Source organism: Polypterus senegalus, chromosome 12 (assembly GCF_016835505.1).
Source record: "Polypterus senegalus isolate Bchr_013 chromosome 12, ASM1683550v1, whole genome shotgun sequence".
In the NCBI taxonomy this organism is placed as follows: Eukaryota; Metazoa; Chordata; class Cladistia; order Polypteriformes; family Polypteridae; genus Polypterus; species Polypterus senegalus.
This window is the reverse complement of record NC_053165.1, coordinates 51987441-52013348: the sequence shown is the minus strand read 5'-3', so window position 1 is coordinate 52013348 and position 25908 is coordinate 51987441. Positions and strand designations below refer to the sequence as shown.

The 25908-nt window shown below is 36.5% G+C and overlaps 1 protein-coding gene and 1 non-coding gene across 7 annotated transcripts in view; one reads left to right on the top strand and one right to left on the bottom strand.

Annotated features, from left to right (window-relative positions):
- Window positions 1–380: 380 nt before the first annotated feature.
- The window catches only part of LOC120540427 (cyclin-dependent kinase 17-like), an 82521-nt gene continuing 56993 nt past the window's right edge, over window positions 381–25908 (top strand). For 5 of the 6 annotated variants that reach the window (XM_039771228.1, XM_039771225.1, XM_039771224.1 and 2 more), the window contains exons 1-2: window positions 381–470; window positions 17383–17674. The gene's annotated coding sequence lies outside the window, so the exon portion shown is untranslated. The remainder of the gene's footprint in view (window positions 471–17382; window positions 17675–25908) is intronic. The other variant, XM_039771223.1, reaches the window with a different exon arrangement.
- LOC120541803 lies at window positions 4559–4722 on the bottom strand. The gene has a single exon (XR_005636079.1). It is a non-coding gene; the product is annotated as a U1 spliceosomal RNA (small nuclear RNA).

The window sequence follows — 25908 nt, the reverse complement described above, 5'->3', positions numbered from 1 at the left end:
TTCGAAAAAAATATAGAGCAACCTAACACCATGCTTCCTGTTGGGAAACTTTGTGCAAACGACACTAGTGACCAAATTTCTTCTTTTGAAATAATCTTTAAAAGTGGGCCTACGTGTTCGAGATGCACCCACTCGTACTCCGCTTGCTTCGTGATTTTGAACATCTCTGGTCTGCACACTTGCATGTCCCTCCGTGTAGGACGCGAGCCTTCATCTATTATTATTTTCATTATTATTCTGTTCTCACTCGCACACTAGGGTTCGGCATTACCTTCCTCCAGTGAACTGCACCCTTTAAGCCGACAGGAAGGCAGCATTCTCCCCGAACGGGCGGGTGCCCGTCAGGCGTCGCGCGCGCCCCCGCGACACTCACCTGGCGGCGCTCAGAATCAACCTTAACATTGCTTTTGGACAGGCGCTGTTTCTGTCTTAAGGAGCATGGCTGTATAGTAAAGGGTACCGACACATCGGTAAGTGTCAGATTCCTTACTTATTGCTGCCTGATTTTTCCTCTCTGGTAGGAGTGGTCAGATAGGAATGGTCAGAACGATGAAAACCTGCTGACTATAAATTCTTCGGTTGCTTACGTGTAAAAGTTGGCGTCTCGTGTGGCGCGCGTGCGCTTTAAAGGAAAGACGAACAAAAAAGTTTTGGATAAAATCAAACTGAGTGCGCTTATTTGGGGTGCTGTTGTGGTTTGAATTACTTCCAATCGTAAATGTTCACATGTCAATGGAGGGTGGGCGCAGTTTCAACCGAGAGAAAAAAACACAAACAAGTTGGAGACTGGGAGATGGAGGAGCACACGTAAAGATCACACCTACTCCCCTCGAGTAGAGAGCGGTGTCCCGAGAGGTGGCCTTTAGGTCGTGAATGTGTCGCTGAAGCCTCGGCAACAACGCGGCTTAACCCGGACAATCGAGACAAGAGCGCGTGGGACAGGTAACGTGAGACGGGACAGGCCCCGTTCGTTATGGTGACCTAAGCGTCGGGTAATACACAGAAACACGCTGATACCATTACAGGTATCGCACAATAAAAAGCTTCGCCACGATCGCTGACTTTTTCGGTTTTGTTTGAAGGATCTGAATCTAAAAGTTTAAACTGTCCTGTTTTACAAAAGACCATTAAACATTAGATGTGTAATGATATTGCAGTCTTTTTCACTTATTTCAAAGCTTCCACATTAACATGTTGCATTTAACGACTCGATATTATATTTCCTGTCCGTTTCATTAATAACATATTCCACTTAGACATGTAGCCCAAGAAAACACACGTGTGTGTGTGTGTATGTATGTATATATATATATATATATATATATATAATATATATATATATATATATAAAATTTGTGTGTGTGTATACAGGTGATCAAAACGTATGAACACTGACCTATTAATAAAAACATATTCTACAATAAGAAAAATATATTGTTATTATGAAAAATAACATTATTTTTCAACATCATGCAGGGGAGCACTAATTCACTTTTTATAAATCTCCACAAAGCTTCTTTATGGCACTTGTGCAGCTACTGTTCAATAGCTGATGTAGCCCTTCCGATTGGGTAAAGATGATAGAAACCTGGGGCCAAATCTACAGTAGATAATGCAACAAATGTGATGTGTCCTCAAAACCACAGTTTTGCTGTAAAACTGTGTCAAAGTGATCTGCTCGCTTCGTAATTTTGAAAAACCATAGGCTGTACATTAATATGTCTGTCTAGGACATGGAATTTTGAGTAGTGCAAGCCGAATATAATTATGTAGACCACAGTTTGTGCAACTTTAAGAATTTTGTATCGGACATAGATGTAACTGATGGTTCCAAAGGGAACTGTACTAACTCCCTTTCTTTTTGCTTGTACACCTCAGACTTTAGATTAAATACTAAGTCATGTCATCTGCAGACATCTTCCAATGACAAAGTTATATTTGGGTATATCAGTGTTGGGGAGAAGAATAAATACATGACACCAGTGAAAGAGTTTGTTAAATGGTGCAAATTGAACCTCTTGCACCTCAACATCAATAAGACAAAGAAGTTGATGATTATAGACTTCAGGAGGGCCAAGCCCACTCTTGTTGACAAAGATTTGGAATTGGGGAGGATGTGCAACTGACTCAGGATACAGCACAATGACAGTACCAACACAGTAACTGTATACAAGAAAGTTTTTTCCTGTTAAAATTGAGGTGATTCCATGTATGCACCCCTCTTTTGCATGTTTCATACCAGTCTGTATTGGCCCGTGTTTTTTCACTGCAGCACTCTGCTGGGGAAATGGCATTAGTGTGATGATGGCAGCAGACTAAATAAACTGATTAAAAAAGCTACTTCAGTCTTCAAGCTGGACTCAGCTGCAGGAGTGGTAGAACAAAGGTCACTCAGGAAACTGCTTAGTATCCTGGACAGTAACTCTTCTCCTCAGCTTGAGGATTTGTCTAAAGAGAGAGCACATTTTGTAACAGACTGTGAAACAACTGCAATGTTCCATCGAGAGCAATATAAGGTCATTTCCACCCTCTGCCATCAAGTTCTGTAATGCGTCACCTGTCTGCTGAATGGCACTGAGGTAGTCTAGCAGACATCTTAACAGACCATGCCATGTGCAATATACTGATCCAGTCAATATACTGGAGAAATAACTGACATTATGTACTTTAAAATTGTATCTTATAAGTAATGTCAATTTTAATCATTTTATACTTAATAAATACCTACACTTTAATTTACTTTTAGGTCATTCTTGATATATGTGTACTTGTACCTTTTTAGCATATTATAAACCTCCTTGTTATATGTATTTGTTCTTTTTTTTTTTTTTTTGTCTCACAATTTTAAGTCCAGATAATGCTCGGGACAGTATTCTGCTGCTGTCTTGTGGATAAAATAACATGCTGCAAAAATATATGAATATTGATGCATTTTGCCCCCCTATGGTAACTCATCAATAATCTTGAGTGGGATGGAGTTTCAACCAAAACACAATGGAGTGTAAAAGAGAGGCTGTAACGTAATTTTTAGTACAAACTGAATTTGAACCATTAGTTGAGTCAAACGATAGTGATGACAATGTGAATTGGTCATCAGACATTCACGTGCAGTGAAAATGTTGCGTATGGCATTGCACGGCAATCCTTCAGTCACGTAATGCTGCAGTGGGTTGCGGTATCAACATGGCAAAAAAGCAAAAAGATTGCGATAAAGTAGACAAGAAAGACACTAGCCTCCTCATTCTTCACAATGTGCTAACTGTCAGGGAAATATGGAAGTCACTAAGCCTTGTCCAGTGGCATCCCACAATAACACAAAGGATGCTTTGATCATGTAGATTAGGCACTGAAATTCTACCCGCTCATGTGCAAGCAACAGAAAAAATATAAGAAATGTGCAAAGAAACACGCTTCTTCTATCCCGGTTGAGACATCAGGCTATACATTGGTGACTGTTTCAAAATACACCACATGAAGGACAAGTACTAAATTTGCATCAGTACAGCAGTCAACACTACACATACCTTTCCTTCAGTGATTATATTGATGTTTTAATATTTACACGTTTTTGTTACACCTAATAATATTCTTTGACTCATTTTTCTTGGGTTAAACATAACATTGAGGCTACAGGAATACTTCACCCAAAAATTATTTTGTTTATGTGTTACATACTTTACATTGTAATGGTGGCTGAGAAAAAATGTAATATTATGGTTTTAATGCGGAGTTGAGAGATAGACGTTTATAACATAACAATGAAAAACTTCCACAGAAGAATAAAAAAAAAACTCATGTCACATATTCCACATGTCTCTTATCCAGTTGCTTGCTCAAAATGTGCAAAAAGAATGCTTTTTTCCTACCATATTGTTAAATAATAACTTCCAGAATTTTCATCGTGTATTTAAGCAGGAGACCTAAAGACTCATAGGAGTGACTTGATGACCCTCCTCTTCCCTTCATTTGTTGGTCAGCTGTCCTGTCTTCAATAAAGAATGTCCTCCTCAATAGTTTTTAGCTTTCCTGTTTATGTGCATGCTGATAATTCCTGAGATTTTCTTTTCCCACAGATATTTTTCATATCATTTTACCATTGTTCAGCATTGGTCACTATTGACACTTTTACCCAGAATAAACTCCATGATCACTGTTTCATGAGCTGTGTGTCACTAAGTTTGCAGAGAATGCAACCAAAAGCATTTTTTTTTTCAATTCTGTTGATCTTGCAATTCTGTCCTAATAGTATGACATAATAAAACAAATAGACCTTAAAATAACAAAGAGACCAACTGTAATCTATAACAAAAACATATTTTTATTATAGGATACATTTGACAAATGTTCTTGTGAAATAACAAACCCCCCCAGCAAGGTAACTAGTGACCTTTGCTAAAGGCAGCCATGTTAGTTTTGGTGCTCCCTAATTTTCAGATCCCACTCTTTGAAACAATTTGAGAGGAAGCTCCAAATCTGCGATGCAGGGTTTGCTTACAGGAACCTGTAGTAGATAGATAGATACATTATTAATCCCAAGGGGAAATTCACAAAAAAAAATCACGGGAGAGCGAGAACGCAGTCCCCCACTACCACAAATTATGCAGTCGAGTTTCCCGCATTTGGGGAAATCGCAGGGGTCAGCACACCCGGAGTGCAATGAATGAGCCTCGCCCTGGGAGAACCACCTTAGTGATCATGGTATCTCCCCTGCCAGGTAAGTAGTGATCAAGTACCATTTTGTAAAATGAAGTTTAAAAATATATTTAGATTCCTAATACATTATTTCTCAGAGGGCTTATGACAAAAGACCAAAAGAAAAGTTTCAATTAATTCCTGCTGTGCTTTTTTAAAGCATAGTAATCCATTAATTGCATCTGTTTGTGGGTTTGAAGAATGTGAAATTCAGTATGTTTATTTATCTTATGGACTTCAAATTGAATACATTTACTACAGATTGATAATACTAAATCTTATTTAATTCAGATATCCCCTGTCCAAATCTCTTGTTAACAGCTAAGAAAGTAAAAAAATACTGTAATTTGAAGTTATCACTCAAAAGTATTTGCATATTCAAAAGGTTTGTAATGCTTTAGCACATTTTTTATTTTGATAAAAAGTCTGGTAGATATTAAATAAAGGTCTTAATTACACTTCCTGAAGTAAGTGTGATTTTTCTTGCTTTAATTAAAACGTTTTTCTTTCCCATTGTGTAATGGTATGTAGGTTAGAATTCCACCAGCTGAGCAAGATATGAGAGTAACTGAGCAGTGTTTTGTAAAGGACACTGTGCTTCCGCAAATAAAATGCATTGCATCTGGGGTTGTCAAATGAAAATCAAAATATCAATAAGTATAAATTGTTACATTTTTAAAATAATTTCAATATTCCCTTTTAGTGGTATTGATTCTACAGCCTACATTGCAAATGCAGTTCCCAGCTCACTTTAGCCTTTGACGGTTGAATCTTGTAGACTGCCAGTGGGCCATGACTAGAGTTGCAGCCCCATTTATTATACTCTCTTATTTGTAAATTATGGATTATAAGCCTGTAAACTGTTGCACTTGAAGTAGGAAGTTGAGGTTAGTTTTTCTACACATTAAAATGTTTTTTGTAGTCAGTTAAACATTTAATGCATTATGAGGGGTCAGCAATTATTTTTACATTCAGGTCAGTTTTATTTATTCAGGGGCCAAACTTTTCATCACTAGGGTTTGGTTGCCCCCCAATTTTTAAACTCTCACTTTAAAGAATGCTGCCATAGTGTGTTACTTTCTTTTATTTTTACATGCATTTTTAAATTTATATTTCCAAACATTTACTATGTAATGTAAGGTGCTATAGCATTTCGGTGCTCAGTTGCATAGCCAGTGATCTGTTCGTCTATGTGTTCATACACTTGGTGTATTACCGTAGAAATTGAGTTGAGCGATGCTGATTAAAGTAAGCGTTGTTTGGACTTGGCTGGCTGTGGTAGCCACTTTATGGAGGGGTTCTGCTTGAATGCAGCACTGTGGTGAATTTTTCTTTGATGTGTATTAACAAAAGTCACTACTCAGCACAGTAATGATTGTGATTTATTGATTTATTTATTCTTTACTTTGATGTCCCTGGTTTGTTACAATTTCCACATGCTGTTGGAGAAACCAGCTGAAAATTTAAATCTGTCCATATAAGATTATGAGTGGTGTTGATGGAAACTAGTTTTTGGGATGGGCAATAATGCACATTAAGGTTAAGGCCAAGGCTACTTACTGCTGTAGTTAATTATTCCTTTTCTTTAATGTAAATATTATTATTTAAATGAGTTACATTATATACTGTGTTGAAAAAGTATTGAATTTCAGTATTTCTTTTAGTACCATATCAAAGTTTATTTTGGTATTGTGACTGTAAACAACAAAAAATACAATACTCTTTACATTGGTGTTTGTGTATTAATATATAGTGAGAAAAAATATGCTGGTACTGTGTTGGTTTTTCCTACCTCAAGTAACTTTCAGTTACAGTCTTATGTCAACTGTCTTAAAGATGCAGAAAATGATACTCAAATATGAAAAACAGTAGGGTATGAATTAAAGAAGAAAAACAAATACTTATTTTTTCTCAGCCAATTTTACATTTTTTAGGTTTTTTTTGAAATTTTCTACTGATTCAATATTTCTTTGTCAAATCTGTGTTTTTGGCCTGAACATGAATGGAATACACTACATGCCCTACTAAACAATTATTTAACGGTAGAATAGCTGAAATAACAACTGGCTGATATCTTTATCTACTCATCCTTATCTACCATTTTATAAACTACTCTAAATATCAGAAATAATAAGTTGTGATATTAAAAAATGCCTGAAATATTACAAATTTTAAACTGGGGAGTTTTAACCTTTCCCCACACCACAGTCTTGTACCCCCAGGGAGTCTGAAATCCCCCTTTGTGTTTAAGGGGGTCTATTTCTTCTAATTTCTAAAATTAATTTCAAGCCATGTGATGGGTGGGAAAAAAGTAACCTAAAAGAAGCAGAATTAATGACACTACTGGGCAATATTAAAGAACATGGAACTACCTGTTTGTAGAGAGAAAAGTGCAAGATGTGAAAATCAGGAGGTGGCATTCAGACTAATAAGCACAATGCTAATAAGTGAAAAAATGAATGTACAGAAGGTAGAATTGTGCAGATAGACTGTTTACTTGCTCACTGCGATGACATGCCCCGTATTCATGTAAAATCTGATTTATCAGTAGTAGTTCCCTGCACTGGTAAAGGAATGAAGCAGTAGTGATTAAAATATTAATCAGTTAATTAAATGTTAATTTTAATTAAGCAGGAGTATGAAGAATAAATTTTAACAAATGCTACAACAATAAACAATGCATTGCTCTCAGCAGCGCTATTTGGATTGCTCAGTCAGAGCCAGCAAAGTTGTCCCACAAGGTTTCCAAAGTTTTTTTTTTTGGAAAAATGTCTCTGGAGCACCAGTCTTGGAATAAAGATGCTGCCTTGTTAGTGACCTTCCGTAAGAGTGGTAAAAAGGAGTGACAGTGAATATATTGGTTGTATTTCAAAGCAAAACCAGTCGTTAGAATTTATTTCAAATCCAAGCAATCTGTTGGCATACTTAAAACAAACTCACCCATCCCAATGCTTTTTGTTAAGTCGATCCCTTCTGTGTCTTTGTCATCAGCCTTACCATCTGTGTCTGAGGCATGGAATTGAATGTATGATTCATTTTTTGTTAGCATAAGTTCTACCTTATACTGTTGCATATACTACAGGCTATGGAAGGTAGCACTTTTTAAAATAAAATGCATTTAAGCAATTTTTTAAAATAAAAAAACTAACCACATCAGTATCTTCAACCCAACAGTGTTTAGTTTTGGGTTACTTATTCGATTAAGAGAAAAAGGCAATTGGTACATAGTTAGCTGAAGGACAGCTTTGAACAGCACCTCATGCCGGATTTTGAAGCAGATAAAACCAAGCTAGGTTCCGTCACTGTGAGTGAAAAATCGTCACCTGATGTGTTAAATCCCATATTCTGCTGTGACATAAATTCAGAAATTGACACAAAGAGTATGAATCTGTGGATCCATCCAGCCTTAAGTCAATGGTGCAGGCTGGTGGTGGTAGAGTGAATAGCGAGACAAATGTTTTCTTGGTATTCATTAGGCTTCCTAATGTATAAACCTTGCTTCTGAACATGTGCATCTCTCTATGGCCGTTGTCTAGTATTTTTCAATGATTACTGTCAGCAGGATAATGTGCCATCTCACCAAGCATGCAACATCTCAGGCTGGTGCTGTGAACATCACAATGATTTCAGTTTCCAGCTGTGGCTCTCGCACTCCTCAGAATTTAATCCAGTATAGAATTTTTGGCATGACTGGGAGGTTCACAATGGGAATGTGTGGTCAGAAAATATGGAACTGAGTTGTACAATCAGCCTCCACCAAAATCTTTAAGGAATATCTCTAGCACCTAGTGGAATCCACACCTTGAGGAATTCAGGCTGCTCTGGAAATAAGAGGATCCTACACTGTGCTACGAATGTGCACCTAATAATTAAGTATACTGTATCACATTATACTGTAGAATTGTATGTGAAGAATAATTATTTCCTGTAACCCTTTTCCCAATTTTGGTTTAAAATGAGTTAACATTTATTTGCTGGGCTCAGTCTGGCTCTGGGTTTATTATCGGGGGAAGGATGGGATGTGGTTAAGATTAAGGCCCACACTAGACTCTAGCAGTTGTGTTCTTGGGTACAAGAGATATTAAAGTGTTTACTTTTTGGTTAATCATTTGATTAGATTTTACACCTTCCTGCCATTCAGGCCCGTTTGTACCACTCTCTTCATTTACCAGTTCTGGAAGCTTGCTAAACTGAAATAAACAGGTTCTGTAAGATAAAACCCTTGTTTTGTTGCTGTAATGTACTTCATCTACTTCCACCAGCAGGTGGCATCTGGGAGTATAAATGACATAAATTTGAATTTGAAAGAAATAATGTAATTTTGGTTAGAATCCTGTTTAATTTATGAGTTGCTGTAGAGATAACCGTATATAGTGCATAGACAAAAATGTATCAAAAACATGTTTAGATGTTAATACTGACACCAATAATGCAACAAACTATACAGCATTTACAGTACAGGTATTTAAAAGTGTGATATGCCAACAATCTGAATTACGAAACATTGGCTACATTTACAGTAGTCCCATAATTAAATTAGAAAAAAATACCTTGGTGTAAATGGAGATCTTGGTACAGTGTACCAAGAATAATTAAAATCAGAATTAAATTAATTAAAGTGAAATTGGATTTTTTTCTGTTCATGAATTAACAGAACCCTAACCTAACCCTAACCCTTAATCCAGCTAAGAATCTTAGGGGTTAGAGTAATTACTGCATGTAATTCTGTCCACGGTCAAAGCTTCTTCACAGTGGTGTGCTTACTAAAAGGAATAGCGAGTTAAGGATATTCTCAAGTCTGTTTATTAACTGATTTTATGCAGTGATTCATTTGGAACCTCCCTGTCCAAATTAGGGTGCATAATGTGTTACTGCTTAAAAACTATATCACAATCTCATGCCTTGCCTTTCACACCCTTATGGCATGCATTTAATGTTAATGACCCTATAAATTTATTTAAGCTACGGTATTGAGACTTATTTTGCAGCTGGTAAGACAACGTTGGCATTTGTTTCTTTAAGTATTCTGGTTTTGATATGCATGGCTGCACATGTATTAGTGGAAAAGCGACCCTCTGTTCAATCAGCATTCACTTGCAAAAAATCTAAATTAATGGCACAAGTTTGCTCATTTGTCTTTTTGCTGTAGTCCTTAACCTGGTATCCCATTATCTGTTTGATTGGTAAGATGATGGTATTTGGAGGGATGGGAGAGTACAGGAAAACGTTTTCTAAATCTGTTGGCTAAAATCCTTATGCTGTCCAGCATCAAAATATTGAATCATCAGTAAGTAAAACTGTAGATCGCAGGGTTGAAAATTAGATATCAATACTAAATGCAAAGTCTGGCAGTGTTTTCAATGTTTGTTATCTCTTTGTGGCAGAGAACACAAAAGAAAGAGATGCTGCTGCATAGATTATTTTGCTTAAAGGTCTTATACATTTGAAGATTACAGTTTTTATTGACACTGCTACATATGAACCCCCACTGCATTTATCCTTTTTCCAGACCACTCGTGACATAGTATTGAAAGGGGCAGGAAGCCAGGAACCAACCCTGGATGGGACATGATTCCAGCAAACTGATATCCTTTTCTCCTGCCAGATCAGAGTGAAAATCACTAGTACCTTGTACTTTGCAGTCACCTAAGTGAAAACTTCAAAATTCTTGTGTGCCAATACCGTGGCTTTCTTTAATCCACGTGAGAAAGTAGGGTGAAATGACACCTTTTATTGGCTAACTAAATAGATTACAAATGCAAGCTTTCATTTAAAATTACATCTTAAAATACAACCTTAAAATTACATCTTGCCTGAAGAAGGGGCCTGAGTTGACTTGAAAGCTTGCATATTGTAATCTTTTTAGTTAGCCAATAAAAGGTGTCATTTTGCTTGACTTATCACTACAGTGAAAAATTCTGGAATTGTTAATGCCCTATTATACTGTGCTGCTTCATAACTGTCTGCCCAGTAAATATAGGTGTTGGTAACACTTTAGCTTAGGCACTACAAAAATGTGTCTATTAATTGATTAGTGTTATGTAGCAAGATCTTAGCAGAGACTTGGTGTTACAAAGCTTTGGTAACATAGTTATTCATCTGTGCAATGTAGATTAGTAAAATAGCTTCACTTTGGAATGACAAAAGTGGCTTAAGTGAAGCATATTTCTCATTATATTGCTTACTTCAGTAATAATACCTGGGAGTCCTTCATATTCATACATAATTTTTCCAGCGTATTAAAGGCTCTTAATATGCCTCAGTGCACAAAGATAAGTAATCTATTTAATGATAGTCTATAAGTGTAATTAAGATGAAAAGAATATTTTGTTAATGTCTTGTTACATAAGATTAATGGAACCATAGATGTATTTTTGCAGTACCTAAACCAAAGTCTTACCTAATTGTTTAATCAGACTCCCAGGATTGCAGGGTCACCTGGAACCTACATTGGGCACAAAGCAAGAACCAACCCTAGATTGATAACTCAGTTCCAGGACAAACTTAAACAAATATCTTTGGAAAGTGGCTTGAAAGAGGAGTACCCAGAGGAATACAGCACATGGACATGTAAAAGTCAGTATTCGGGTACAAGTGACACAACACAGAATTGACAGTTTAGCCCTTCTTTTATTTGGATTATTTATTGTATTATTAAAATCAGACCACTTTCTAACCTTTACACTCCTGTGAAAATGTGAGTGTTGTGTCAAGTTTTGTAGCTAAACCTCACCTTTTCTTTATGAGTTACAGTTTAACAAAAAAATGATCAACAGCCATACCCGCATACTTTATGCTGAAATGTATATTCTGTTGCCAATATCCATACATGATACCTGAATTTTGGTAATGGCTTATACTGAAATGTTTACGCAAAAATTTTGTCTCAAATACTGGATTACTGTAATCCATATAATTTAATAGTGAGCTTTTATCTTATTAACTATAACTGTGTTTTTAACAATGCTGGGATATTGTTCCAGAAAACCTGGCACACAGAGCAATATGTTCATCATTAGCATGAAATAAACATAGGCGCATACAGCTGCAGAATTCTTAATTTGCACAATGTATATTTTACAAGAGAATTCCATGAAATAACTAGACTCCTACAGTTTTTTTTTTATATTCCATTGCCAAACCTTCAAGTCTCAGCTGAGTGAGGGGGCCAGGCTTAGCAGAATCAGGTACAAGACAAGATTTGGCTTATACATTCCTCTAAAGTCGTGTTTATTTAATTACAGATAAGATCTGTCTTATAAAATCCTTAAAGTCGTGTTAATTTAAATACATACTGCTTGCATGTTCTATGAACAATATACATTTCAACTTGGGATTACTGCCTTTCATTGGAGAGCTTCAGTATATAGTTTTTAATTGACACAGACTTAATTTAAATGCTTTAAGCCTACAGTTTTTTTTTTTTCTGTTCCCCATGTATCTCTATGTAGGAACAAGAATTTACTGTTGCCTAACTGTAAATGAATACAAAATATATCCTTTCCTTGGCTTGATCTTTTGTGCCATCTATGCCATGGTGCTGGAGAATGGTGGCATAATGCATATTGATTAGCACATGCAAGCAAGAATCTAACTGTACTGTGTGTATGTGACAATAAAGTCCATATAAACCTAAACTTGCTTTACTCCCATTAACATAACAGACCAAACAGATGATTAAGCAGATGATGATATGAAATGAATAATGATATTTGGTACTTTGCATTTATTTTATTGATTTTGCATAGGATTAAATAGTTTTAGCTAAATACTTTCATAAAGGGTTTTGCTATAGCCAAATTTCACTTCACATTGGCAAGAATGAAAGAAATGAATAGCAGTTAAATTTCAATGCTAGATGCAGAAGGAGAGAGAGGGATTTTTGGATCAAATAGTGAACCTGGTGAATTACATTAAGAAAAATTAGGCCAGGGTAGTTAAAACCACTTGTGTAACCACTTATGTAAAATAAGAAAAATACATAAAATGCTATTTCTGTCAACTAGGTGTCATAGAATTTTCCAGCCAAAAATAATGCCATCTTGTTACATCATTATCACGTTGAATCGTTTCCTCTTTATGCCATTTGAACTTCCATATTCTTTTATTAGACTCACTGATACCTCAGAGCAGCAGTAGAGTTTTATGTGTACACCTCACAAGCTTTCAAGGCAGTAATAACATGCCCTCTAAAGAAACCACCAATAAATTCTGTATGCCGCTTGTGTGAATATTTGAAGAATTTGAGCTGTAATGCAGGAAGGCTGTGGCCATTTACTGAAGGTGATATTTTATTGTTTTATATTTTGTTATTTAAAAGAGATGTTTATGGACCAAACAACATTTTTATTTGTAGTTTTTGCTTTTGTTAAGTAAATCAGGACCATTGAGCTACTGTTCCCCTTCGGTGTATCACCAGGGCCTAGGTTTTCCAATGCTGTATTGCATGTTATTTTTATTTATTTATTACTTATTTTTACACATTGTAGTTTCTCTGACCAATGGAAGTAGGTCATTTTGCACTAATACTTGACAGGTGGGCAGAAATACAGATCAGGTAGGGTCAGGTTGGGAAACATCCACTGGTACAGCACGTTACCGCATTCATCACATGACGAAGCAACTCGGGATCCTGGTTGGCAATCCCCCACCCCCCAAGCAGACACAAGGGCCAGTCCCACCTTCCAGAAATGACCATCTATCTGCTGTAGCCAGGTGTTAGGTGGGCGTCCCCTTGGCCTGGTCCAGCTGCTCAGGTCATCAACAATGATGATCCTGCAAGCCTTATCACCCTCTGGGAATTTCACCCCATGACCGTAGTGCCATACATGATGTTCCATCACAATACAGGTAATGTGCCTCATTCAGGACTTCATCAGCACGTAAGGATTCTCTGAAGAGACACAGTACCGTAGGAGTCCAGTCTTTGTCTCAGGTCACTGGATAGCGTCCATGTCTCACAACCATGTAGCAAAACAGGAAGCACCAGGACTTCAAACCTTCATACTTTTGCACAGATATCGGGAGCACCACACACCCCTTTCCAGCAACCTCATGACCCCAATTTCTCCCAATCAGGTTTTTGACTTCATAGGAAGATGTCACTGCTGAGGTAAGTAAACCTCTTGATGAGATCGACACTCTCTCCACAGAAAGACACACTATTGATGATGGCTATCCCCAATAGGTCACTAAAGGCCTGGGTCTTGGTTTTTTATCCAGGTCACAAGCCCAGACAGTCAGACTCCTCATTCAGTCTCTCGAGAGCCCTGATCAGAACCACCATTGACTCTACAAACATCACATCGTTGTCAGTAAAGTCAAGATCAGTGATGCCACACAGCCAGTGGACCCCATGACCCTGTCTAACATTCAGTTCGTGCAAGCATTGAACAGAGTAGGAGCAAGAACACACCTCTAATGAACCCCAGCCTCAACTGGGAAAAACACAGAGGTTATGCCTCCACTCTGCACAAGACTCACAGTACCAGTGTACCAGCCAGCCATGATATCTGGCAACTTTGGGGGTATCCCGCGAAGTCTCAGGATGTCTCACAGGGCAGCTTGAACAGCTGAGTTGAAAGCTTTATGAAAATCAACAAAGACTGCAAAGAAACTCTGCCGATATTCATGTTTGAACTCTATGAGAACCCTCGATGCCAAGATGTGGTCGGTGGTAGACTTCTTAGGCGTAAAACCAGACTGTTCCAGTTGCTGGTAGGTAAGCAAGTGATGATGGATCCTATTGAGGTTGACCCTAGCAAGGACCTTACACGGCACTGAGAGCAGTGTTTTTCTTCTGTAGTTGCCGCAGTCCAGGCGTTCACTCTTCCATTTCCAAATACAGACAAGAAGACACGTTTTCCAGTCAATTGAGATGACACTCGTCTCCCATATGGAAGCAAAAATTGCTTGCAATTCTTGGAGGACAGCCTTACCACCAGCATGGAGAAGTTCACCCCGGATACCATAGATCTCCACCACCTTCCCTACCCAAAGCTGGTTCACCACCTGTTCAATTTCAGTGAGATTGGGTGGTTCACAGCTAATTTGAGGATCAGCCTCAAGAACCATGGACCCAGAGATATCCAATGTCCTAGCCGGAAGATCAGCTCTGAACAACTGCTCAAATCAGCCAGCCCAGTGGGTCACAACTGCAGTGTCATCTGTAAGGACCGTTCCATCAGCTGCCCTGACTGCAACTCTCCAAGGAACACATAAAGATGTGTGTAATGCTTTAATTCCTCTGTAAGCAGGATATGGACCACTAGACCATAGATGATGTGTCACTTCCTCACAGATTCCTCTGACAAACACCTCATTGTCTGCCCTCAGAGCCCTCGCTGCTATCTTTCTCACTTTCCAGTACAGACCGGAGATGCCGTCAAGCTGTGTGCTGCGACTCCTCTTGATGATATCCAGGATGCCCAGTGAAATGAAACACCTCCTTCTGGGAACACTGGTAACACCAACAAAACCCTCAGCAGCCTTCAGAGTCTTGTCATGGAAGGTCTCCCACATCACATTAGGATCTGTACTCGCACCAAGTCTGTAAGTTCCTAACAAAAACTGCATTCAGATCTTGTTGTCTGGCCAGGTGCAGCCTTATTTTTTTAGTAGGTGGTAGCCTACTGTACCTAAGCTGGATCTTCAGAGTAGCAACAAGAGGTCTGTGGTCAGAATTCACAAACTGGGTACCCTGCAGTTTTGTAAGATCCTCCAGCATCTGCCCATGAGGATGTGATCGATCTCCTTCACCACACCACCAGTATTAGAATACCAAGTCCAACAGTGTGGCACAGGGTGCTGGAACCAGGATCTAGGTGAACATAATAATAATTAATTAACTACCATCCTCCTCCACCAATTATTCTGTCCTTAATTTCAGTTACTGAGGATTTTAGGAAACTAGCTGTGTAAGCCTGTGAGGTAAAAAGCCCGGGCTCCTAGAAACCATGAATTCTGGCACTTCAATCAATCAGTCACATCGGTTGTGCATTTGTGGTTAAACAAGGTTCTCTTTTCGGCGATTTTGTTTTGCTGACGTGCTCTGTTGTCTATCAGTGACTAAGCGACTTTGTCTCTCTTTGGAGGATTCTTTTTACTGATGTTCTCGCCTCACTTGTGTATTAGCAGCTATGCAAGTTTCTCTTTTTTTCTCGGTGGTTTCACTTTGGCAACAGAGTTGCTCTCTTTGAGCTTCATGCTGTAGCCTTGCACTTCTGGGCCTTTCTTTGAGCTTCATGCTGTAGCCTCGCACTTAAGGGTCAGACATACATACACACACACACTTTCATGGGTAGACATTTTTATAGGAAATACCTTGTTGCTCAGTTTAGTTGTAAGAGTGAACCTAATTATGCATTGTTTCCTTCCACTGCGTACCACCTTGATAAATATCTAATAAAATGTCCTCGTTAAAACACCTTTTTTTTAATGATTTTTTTTTTTTTTTTATTACATGTGAGCAGTATTTCCTAACGAGAGTGTTACAACTTACGCTAATTAAGAGTAGCCAAAGTTATCAAATGCTGTATCTGCTGTTTAGAGTCTTAAACTCTGCAAAACAGAAGTTATCTGGTTTTGCCTGAAATAATATATATATGGCCAACCTCAGAGTGAAGGCTTTTGTTAAGTAATCTTGTATATATTGATTTGGACATTTTTAAGCTCTGTGCAAGGGATGCAGGGAAATATTAACTAGTTTTTCTGGTATAGTTAGTTGTGTACCAAGAAAAAAATTCTGAAGGCTGTTGTTGGTGTTGAATTTGATTATTGCTGTCTTCCTAGTCCAGAATGAAAACAGTCAGAGTGGGCTTTCCCCATATATGCTTTCAGAGGTCTGATTGGCAGCAAAATGTTCAAAGGGACCCCAACTGCAGCCTTGTTTGATGATACAAAACCTTAACTTGTGCCAAAACATCACAATTGTGTGTCCCAGCAAAACCATATGAATTGTTTTTGAGAAAATCATTCAGGTTTGGGTATGAAAAACCAGCGGAATAGGGTTAATGGAATTAACACTTTGATCTGAGAGGTGAAACTTTGAGAATATGAAGAGGCATATAAATAAGTAAAGATTTAGAGTACCAATATCTACCTGAATCTCAGTTTTAAAGAATGCAGTCAAATTTTCTGATTGAGAGAAACCTTTAGCCGGCTGAGTCCCATAGTAAGGAACATTCATCTTTCCATTGACATTGCTGTGTTAAATGTGTCTCTTTCACGAGTGATTTTTTTTTTCTCTTCAAACTAGTCATCATTACTGCAGTAATCACATCTTCAGTTTTCACTTCCATGCTCTTTGTCCCTAAAGCCTAGCTGATTGCGCAAGACATGCTTCTTGGTTTGGCTCATGTTGGGCTTGTAAGCAGAGAACTGACAGTGTTCATCCTGGGTTCAGAGTACGCCTCTCTGTTGTTGTTTTTTTTTTTCCCCTTCTCTCTGCAGTCCTGGAAGAGGCGGCAGAGCTGTTTTTTATTCTGAGCGAGCAAGGAGAGCAGCAGTGGAGTTTGTCAGCGTTTCTCTGATCGCAGGGCTGGGTGGGTGGGAGGGAGGGGGGATTAAGGGAGATTTCACTTTGTGGAATCATCTTGTGATAGAGATATAGTGATAGAGGGACCAACCTGCTAAAGCACTGTCTTTTTGACCACGGGTTTTTAATAAGGAATTTTTTTCTTTTCTCTGCAGATGTATACAGTGTGTCTTTACCTTTGGCAGGCATTAACGAAGCCACAACAAGAACGGTGTTTCCTCTTCAATCAAGTCACATTCAGCCTGCTCCATTTTCTTGCTGTACTCTTCCTATTGATTGGGATGAAGTATGCTGTCCCAGGAGGAACAGTGACTGTAGCGTAATACTCTGACAGAAAAAAAAAACATGAAAGAGAATTAGATAACTTGGCCTTGGGTTTTTTTGGGGGGGCTTTCCTTATGGGTAGATTTTTACCCCTTGCTCAACAGAAGCTGCGCTCCGTTAATCGTAAGTAGAAATTCTTGCTTTTTTCTTGTCCTGCTTGCAGCATGTTGGCCTTTCAACATTTTATTGCAATAGGGTCAAATTATTTTGCTTCACGGTGACTGTCCACTTTTCCACAGCAGCTGCTCAGTATTCATGATGCAGTTGCTCCTGTGTACTGTTTCCCTTGGGTAGTTTCACAGTGTTCAGCGGTTTAGACTGGAGTTACAAATAGCATGCTGTGCTGCGTAGGCTTTGTTTCAACACTGCTTGTCTTTCCAAAGTAATTATGTTATCTGATCAATAAAACCATCCATTAGTAATTTGACCAATGTCGGATTCAGAATGCTGAGCCATTCTTCTAAAATGTACATGTTAGGCAGAAATCAAGAGCACAGATGATAATGTGTATTATTAGAACACTGCCAACAATATACATCCCCTTGATTCATTTTTTACATAGCACCTTTTTTGTCTTTTAAACTCAATCTGCCTTTTATTTGTTTTTGAAATATCGTTAACATTTGTTCGTGATTAGATTGTGGGGGAAATTTGTTTGTTTTCGAAAAGATAACTTTTGGCTGAGCTTAGGTCACCCTATATCTCTGTAGCATTTCTAGACTCTGTAGAGAAATATACCAGTGTGGTGAAACCCTTTGAGTAACAGTATTCCTACTACTGAACCCTTGCTTGTCTTCATTCTCACTAGCTATTTGCATTAAACCTTCATGAGAGTTCCTCTTAAAGAATTATTCATTTTCTTTGTGGTTTCACTTAGGGGCTCCAGAGGACAAATCCTTTCTTTCTTTCTTTCTTTTAATTTGATGCATTATTATAATCTGTCTAGGGGAAATTCTATGATGTAATTGATTTGTTAAATTTGGCTTGTGTACAATAGATAAATGGCCTTGAAAAGTGCCCCTGAAGGGCTTTGCAGTATAGTTTTAGTAATAAACAAATGCACTATAATTGCAGTTCCTTCATTTTACAGATCAATTCCTCACTGCTGTGACTGCATTGTTTTACACCCTTGATGCTAGTTACAGCACTGCAAACCCCTCTGTTTTAATCATTCTGAGTCCTTTGACATGTTGTTTTTAGAATAGGCTCACCTACGTTCCAGTAGTGTCACTCCTGGTTTTCTTCTTAGAAGATCTTCTTGCACCCTAAGAAAGTATGAATGTCACTATTGTTGATTTATTATATTTTGTTGTTGCATAATTTTATACACCACCACTTTTGTGACAGTTTATATATGCAAAGAATACAGTGGTGTTTAATCAGAAGGCCTCTTAGCCCATGGTATTGCTAGCCTTTCAAGCCTCTTCTGTAATAGACAGCTCCTGTTTTGCAGAGTTTAAGGTCTTGTCCAGGATCTACAGATGGATTACTGTGTAGAAGCTGCTCAATGAATGTGAAAAAAATAAAACTAACATAATTTCTTCATACATATGTAAATGGGAGATCAATTAATATTTCAGATGTTAGCCTAACAGATGGAGTAAATAATTCTTTAAGATAAAGGAGAGTGTTATATAGCATTATACTTTTAAGATGAAATAATGCAAAATGATTTATTATAATTTAATGTAATTTATATTTATTTTAAGAGTACAGATGCATACAGTATGTTTGATGCCTAATACAGCTACATTCTCAATAATGGCTTTACTTGTTCTCCATGCTGACAAAAATTTTGTTTGTGAGTGCTATATTTTGTTTGTTTGTGCTGTATTTCTACTGTATGTCTGTCTCTTGCTGATACTTTTTAAGAGCAGTTTTTGTATTACTTTTGTTTCTGGCTTGTTTATCTTTTTGTCATCTTTTAATAATTTTTAATAATCACCAACATTAAGTAATATTAAACTAAAGATTGTGCAAATATTTATAATGTATTTCACTGCAAGTGTTTATAGATAAAATTGAAATGTTCAATAAGAAGAAAATATATGTGGAATAATAGTACAAAAATTACTTTTGATTTTGTTTTATTACAAACAAGCAAAAGTACACTATATAACTGAGTATGGAAGTGCATTATCACTTATTACATAATACAAGAGTGTAAAGCTTCCTTATGTCACAGTAAAACTGGACACTTCACAAACCTCATGTAATCAAATGAATAAAAAAAAAAATTGCACTTGAAATACTCTAATGGGCCAAACATTTTCCAAAAGACTGAGACCTCTACAGTCAGTCTGTAGAACTAAGTGACCATATTGTTTATTCTGTTCTCTATTGATGTACTTCGAGAGCTGCCCATATGCAAGTGAGTGTGACAGTGCAGTTATTAAAACTGACCTCTTAAGTTTATTTATTGGCAGATTTATAAAAAGGGATTAATTAATGTGCATATGCCCATCTAAAATTGTAGATGTACTTCCTGTGGCATGTTTCCTTTGAAATCCTGTACAATTGTAGTGACATTTGAAAAGGTTTGTACTGGTGGTGAGTTTTTGGAACTGTTATGTTAAATGACAAAAAGAAAGCAGCATATTTTATCCTAAAACATCTAATAATTAATTAATGATTAATGATTAATTTGTTTGCTTTAGTGCACTGCAGTCTGTCAGCTAGTTGCTCAATGTCAAGCAATGCAGAAATAAGTACAGTATATAGAATTCAGAAATCATCTGTTATGATAAACCCTAATTTGACTCAAAATCAGTTAGTTGTCTATCCTGTAAACCTGCTTAATCCAATTCTAAGATTCTGAGGACCAGGTGTTATCTCATCAGTATCAGAGTAAAGGTACAGTAACAGTCAAACCTAGAAACTGCTGTGTGGCAGTATTTTTATCCACTGAGCCAATATACAGAATTTCATTTCAAAGGTTTGCTTTCCACACTTGTTAATGGAACTGGGTAGTTTCCAGTTTTGGTTAATTTCCACTTTCAATTTCCTTTGGCACTAGTTGATGTCTGGACCTTCCAGTTGATATTTTTTATCTGTGCAACATTTGTCCATTCAATTTTTATTATTGTTTCTACCTTCTTCAGACAATGACACCTGGTAGTTTAGTCTTTATAGGATGCCTTCTTCATTCTGAAAACATCTTTTTCCTCACCACTGTCCTAAAATAACTTTCTTTATCCATTTTATACTGTAGATGTTCTACAAATGCTGAAAGCTTTAGGAATCAGCACCAGTTTATTTATTTTTCTCTAGAGAAACTGTCTAAAAATTATTGTTGCTTTTGCACTTTGACAAAATAATCATTTATCTACTTTCTTCCATCCCTCAGTCATATCAGTTTTTCAAGGGTGAGAAAAACACAGTGAGAATAATTAAATAGATTAATGAATTTGCAACAGAAGAGGCAGTCACAGCATTTTTTTTCTTTACTGATTTCAGTTTTTAATGTTTACTGTACTTAATGTGCAAGTTGCATTCTGTAATCACAATTACACTCTTTACTTTTTTCCATTTTAGAAAAATATTTTTACATGGCATTATCATTTTCTATTTTGGCTTATCGAAATGGAATAATAAAATAACAATCTAATTAATTGCAGATTATAGATTAAAAAGTGTAGTACAGTACAATAAAGTTTATGCTTCACTATATATGGACATACACAAACCGTAAAGGCAATAATTTGTATTGAACTGATATTTTCAAATCACCCATCACAATTCTTTAAAATATATTTAGAGCCTAACAGTTTTCAAGTTTGCAGAGCTTCTTAAGATGTTCTCTCTCTTGCTTAGCAGGCTAGGCATAAGTAATTTGTAGGGGGAATGATGTATTTTAAGGTCGCAGAACTACTAATTGTCTGCCAGTTATAGTCTGGCTCCTAATTAGAACTGCCCAAGATTGGCTAAGAGTGAATAATCTAAGGACTGGCTAATATTAATATGATTTGCGCTGAAAGGGATTTATAGTTCTTCTTTATACAAAGAAGTTTGAAAATATGAGTAAGTATAATTTTTGGAGCCGCATTTAAAATATAGGCATACATAGCAGTTGTGGCTTATATTGTCATGCAGGCTTATTGAATGAAGGACAGACATGCATCTTTTTGTTTTAGGTGCAAACTCGATATACTGGTAGGAGTGCACAATACATTGGTATTACTGTCTTTCATCAGCCAATATAAGTTGAAAAATTAACCAATAGACATGATTAGATGTTCTTTTGTATGAATAATATTTTATAGGAGTATTGGATCTGAGCCTGACTTAGTGCATGCCCAAAGTAAAGGGTTGCTAATCACAATATATCATTGCAAGTCCTCTTCATAAGTTACAGTGAAGCAATTAGCTGCTGAATTTTGTCATTGTGTGATGTCTGTTGAAGATAACCTGAAACCTCATGGCCTTCTACACCAATAACAGATGAAAATTCTGCCAAAATACAGCAAATTGAACAGGCAGTCTGTGTGCCATATTTCTATAACACGGGTAATAGTTATCTGGTCTGTTTTGTAATTTCGTATCATTTTAATTAAAAAGAAAAATGCATAAGATTTTTAAATTAAATCACTTTTAGGACATTTAATAACAACTTGTGATGGGGTCTACAAGAAGCAAAGCTGCAGACACATTTACCGCGCTGCTTAGATGGTTAACCAATAATGCTGTTCTACAAGCATAAGTGTCGGAAAACTGACAGTGAAGTCAGCAGCTTCTAAGAATTGTGTATACTTTTAAGAAAATTAGACTTCCATAGGTGTTTTGACAATTTCAAGATTCTAGTAAGAGAACTTCTGCTTGTTAGAGATCCATTCTCTGCTATATCAAAGAGACTTCTGCCTGTGTTGAACATTTGTGATTCTGTCTTTTCCAAATTGAATTGACCAAGAGCAGCTAGTGCAATTATCTCACAGATGAACATATTATATAGTGCCTTCTTGTTGCCCTGATCTGTCAAACTCGCACATTTCGAGCTACAAAGGCTGGTTTTCTTACATGACTGCTGCAGTAGCAGGTATAATGTTTGCAAAAAGTTTAACATCTATTTACAACTAATATTTTACTGATTTATTGCACATCAGGTCATAATTATAATAATGTCTGTTCTCCTGTAATTTCCAAGTGTTCCTGAGTTTTTAGCAGAAGAAAAATCCTTGTAAACAGATGCAGAACACTTTATTTTTTTGTTTGGCTAAAAGTGACTGAATTCCCCACTGATAGGAATCCTTTGGACTTTTCTCATTTAAATGTTCTACACTTTGTGGTCAGTCAGGGTATTTATATGCATTTTAATAACCCAAGTATTCACAGAAACCTGGTTTGTAAAATGCCATGTAAACCTTATTCTCTGAGAAATCTGTTTAACAGATGCAGATTTCTCTATGAGTAACCCAGTTATTTGGCCATATAAACCCTTAACAGGGTTACACTTAAGGATTTTGTAGTCTGCGCATGTCCATTGCACTTTGTTGGCCTGTACATGACTTAGCTTCAGTCATGCTTTCAGCAGCCACAGGTAGATTGCATTCACAAGATACATTTCCTGAGGAATTTGCTGTGGCAATCACATTCTTCCTTCTTTTGATTGAAATAATATTTCAATATTTCAGAAATAGCTACATTTATGTTAATGTGCTAAACTCAGCACAACAATGTCAGGAGAAGTGTTGTGAGGAACGCGTAAAAAGTAACATGCATTGTGTTGTCTTATTATTATTATTTTTTTTAAGTAAATGAGTAACTGAACACAGTACATGTCTATTTTATCAAAGTAAAAATATCCGCATTGTCATTATCCCAGCAGTACAAGGTGTAAGACAAGAAGCAAACATACCGTTATGCCACTCTTTTCAAGCAAAACAGAGTGTGCTACTTGATAAATTATCAATATTGAAACAATGTGATCGAGTGGTGACTCCAACCAGTGCTCATACTGCAAATGTTTATCGGCTCAGAGAGAGTATTTAAAAAGGGATGCATGATATTTACTTCACAATGCATGAAATACCTAATACATTTATAAAATAAAAGAAAATTATCAAAGGCTTCATGCTTGTTTTAGGATTCAAATTGGCCGATGATAACTTCTAACTCTTTTTTTTGCACAGTTTAAAGACATTGAAGCATCTGGGAAAGGGAAAAGTTCAGAAGCGCACTTACCTTTGTAAATTTTCAAGAAACCAGGTTTCTACCTTGTCTGTGTTACTAAACTTATCCCAGTTATGTGTGTGCATTTAAATGTACTGAGTGATGTTGTGCCAATTAAACTGGATATGGTCTCTTCTTTTATATAAAACATAATGCCAGAAAAAATGTGTCATTTTCCAAAACAATAAAAATGTCATTTGATTCTGCCAATGATGCACTTGAGCAACATTTAATTGAATATAACTTGAAATTCTGAAAGAAAACACAACATAATAAGCTATAGTTACATTTTTAAATTAATTCGAACAAAGCTATGCCCCAACAAACGTTTCTATTTAGTTTAGATAACAGCTTCTTATCATCCTCATCTGCTATAGGGATTAGTTCTAGGCCATTTGAATCTTTTCTTAATGAACATTTAAATATAAACAAGGTCTGTATTAATAGTTAGTGGTCAGAATGTTAACTCCTAAAATGAAGCATCAGAACCATCATTATACCAAAGTTCCAAAGAGAATCTGAAATTGGACTGGAGGAAACTTAAGAAGTGTTTTATAACTTGGTATGAAACCTGGATATAGAAGCATAATGACTCTTCATCCTCAAGAGAGTCAAACAAATTAATATTTTGTTGATTTGATCTCACATGTGAGAAAAGCCTGTCCATCATCCCAGTTCCTCCCAGTGATAACACCTCATGTATTGCAAGTGGTTTTCATGGATTTCTAGGAAACCATTAATTTAAAGAGATGGCACGCTTCCAGACCCTTGTGACTACCAGTTGTTTCCCAATCTGAGGGACAAACTCTGTTGGATACAACTTATAATGAAGAAGATTTCCAGCCAGGCACAGAAGTGCGACTCCACAAGAAAAACAAAATGTTTTATTTGAGTGGCATAGAAGAGAGTAGTGAATGCTAACCTCTGTGAACATTAACACAGTTATCATTTTTTTTAAAACCTAAAATAAAAGTTGTTTGATTTTGCTGGTGTTTCTCTCAGTAGCCCAAGCCCAAAATATGTTTTAATATTGAATATAGCTAACATAGCTGAATCTTAACATTGTCTTGGTGGTTTATCCCGGAAAACAATAATAGGTAAGAAGCAAAAAGTTGTGATTGGCTTTCATATGTATACTGTATCAGTGTATACTAAATATGTTTGCATTTATTTAACATATATAACTGTTTATGTTATTTGCTAAATATTATGATGATATAAAAAAATCAATCCAGACCTATTATTTTTTAACTCGCTTATCTAGGTTAGGACATTAAGGATAGTAGGTCCTTATCATAGCAGCACTGAGCACAAGGCAGGAACCAGCTATAGACTGGGTATCACTCCTTTGCATTGTGTTCTAATTTATTTTATTTTTAAATAGAGATTTATTAGGAAGTTTCATGCTTTGGTTATAGAAATTTGCTTACAGGACAATTTTATCAAGGATTTTTAGAGTTTGTTCAAAACAGAAATTGAACTTAACTTTTTAGCAGCACCTTACTCTGTTAGCAATAATGTTTGGCCATGGTTTGAATCATTTATATTAAATGACTGTATATACTTGTGCATTTGACAGTGAGTGAACTACACTTAACTATGGACTTGAATCAAGTTGGAAAATATAGACACAGTCAAAAAGAAGATCCTGCAGAGCAATCGCAAAAAAGAAGCTAAAAAAAACCCCCCAGAAAACAGTATCAGAAATGTAAGAACTGGAAAAGTGCTCTTCAAGAGAGAAAGTAGACACTAAATGAGAAGGAAGCCAAAATCTAGTTACAACATTTTCTTGTAATGATGTGCTTTATATCCTCAAAACATCTATGGGAACTTCCACAAGATATCTGCAAATCTAAAAATTAATGGGGATTTTAGACAAGAGTAGGACTGTTACTGAATTGTAACAGAGGAAGACACTTATTATTAGTTTTGACAAACTACATTGGCCTACTTTTTCATATTAGAGCTCAAAAATGTGGACACTTTGTCTTCCTTTCTATATACTTTCTTAGAAAGAAAGAGCACAAGTGTGCAAGTGTAAAGTGTGTGTGTAATTTCAAAGTAAGTTTTTAAGGAACAGATGAGTAGATAACAATTGTGGAACAGAACAGATGTTAGGTATTTAGCAGTATGTGTGTTATTTTTATTTTTTAGTTCAGTAATTATATTTAGTCGTTATTTAATAGTATTTT